The following is a 1,680-nucleotide window of genomic DNA, read 5'->3' on the forward strand; positions in this document are numbered from 1 at the left end:
ATGGGAAAAGAAAAACCATGTCACAATCAGACTTGATTCAATCGAGGCTCTCGTGCAACCCCTAATAGATTGCACCTAGGGCTTTTGCCCACGCCGCCCACAACAAAATGCGAGAATGTCGTCAAGAGGACCCAAGTGAGGTAGCTCGGATCAAACCTTAAGTTTCAAAACCGATTTTGCATTCAATACTTTTCTCCGCACAGCTTCACTTTTCATTAACTTTGAACTATTTTTTTCCCCTCGCGCAGCCTCGTATGTAATGACGAGTGCTGCTAACAATCCTACACTGCTCTCAAGTTCTCAAACAGCCTACAGGGCCTATTTCCATGATATTAACACCCCCACTGCAGAGCGTTACGTCATACTCAGCCACCCATTTGCTACTTTTGCACCAAAGTGCACGCACGCAAATATTACTCATTGTTCGAAGGGAACAATTGACCTTGACGAATCGTAAGAACTGTGCGCTCTACAGCCAGTACGGGGACAACGCATGTTGTCCCCAGGGACAGAAGACTGCTATAGTGACCGCCACAGGAGGAGATAATTAAAATAGTAGCAGAAAGGGAAGGACTCACCTGTAAGGCAAAGAGGCAACTGTTTCCAGTTCGGAGCCTCTGTGGAGAGCCCATCAGAAATTAATCAAATCTAATAAGAAAGTGGGCTCAGTGGGCCAAGCTTGAAAAGCATGCCGTTTTTGTTCCCTCGGCCAATGGTTAACGAGTGAAAGGGTTCTGGGAGGATTATCCAAAATGTACGCAATTGTATTTCAATGGGCTGTTGACTCATACTATTTTTTATGAATGATTACTCAACAGTTGTGTCATCATCGCAGTTATGACAATTAGTAAAAAAAATGCTTCTTTTCATTTGTTGCATACATTTGAATACCATGAAGTAAAAAGACCATAGCTGCAGAGTCGCAGCGATCTTTGTGTGCTCTTTTGCATCTGAATACAAAATGATGTGGGATATACTATTATTAATAAATGTTCTAAACTTCTAAGGGGAATGTAAAAAGGTTGAATACTACTCTCTCTCTTCTATAAAATTACAACAATTATTATTTCGGCAGAAGCTATAAATGCATTCTTCCTCAGTGCATGTCTGCTTCAAGCCCATTTTTTTATGTAACCACAGTTGAAGCGGTAAGCGTGTAACGTGTCAGTTAACTGGTGGTTACATAACATTTTTGCAACATTAAAACATTCAGGCCAAATCAAATATAGACACAAGATAAGACTTTCTATTAGAGATGTTCCGACCACATATATTTGCATAGGAGTCTGATTGTGAGAATCAAGTTTGTTTCACTAGTCTAAATATAAATGTATAGTATAAAACAAAAATGTTTTTTCCACAATATACTTATGCATTGGGCGTCTATCACCATCAATGGCAGCCAATGAATTAATACTTAAAATAGATGACGATTATTTTTTAACTAACAGAATTAGGAAATCTCTACCCCGAGAAGAAGATATTTCAAAACATAAATTGTAAGAAAGCTAAAATACAAGAGAAAGTCTAGGTCGTTGAGCACGGTCAGTTATATTTGTCAATGTCAAAATACAAGGCATAAGGACAAGACAACTTTCCCCCCCCCTCGAAAACAGGCTAAGAAAAGAGCATGTAAGAGCAGCTGGGGTTGAATCTGTGTTTTAACTTACTGACAAACCA

Source organism: Stigmatopora argus, chromosome 15 (genome assembly GCF_051989625.1).
Source record: "Stigmatopora argus isolate UIUO_Sarg chromosome 15, RoL_Sarg_1.0, whole genome shotgun sequence".
In the NCBI taxonomy this organism is placed as follows: domain Eukaryota; kingdom Metazoa; phylum Chordata; class Actinopteri; order Syngnathiformes; family Syngnathidae; genus Stigmatopora; species Stigmatopora argus.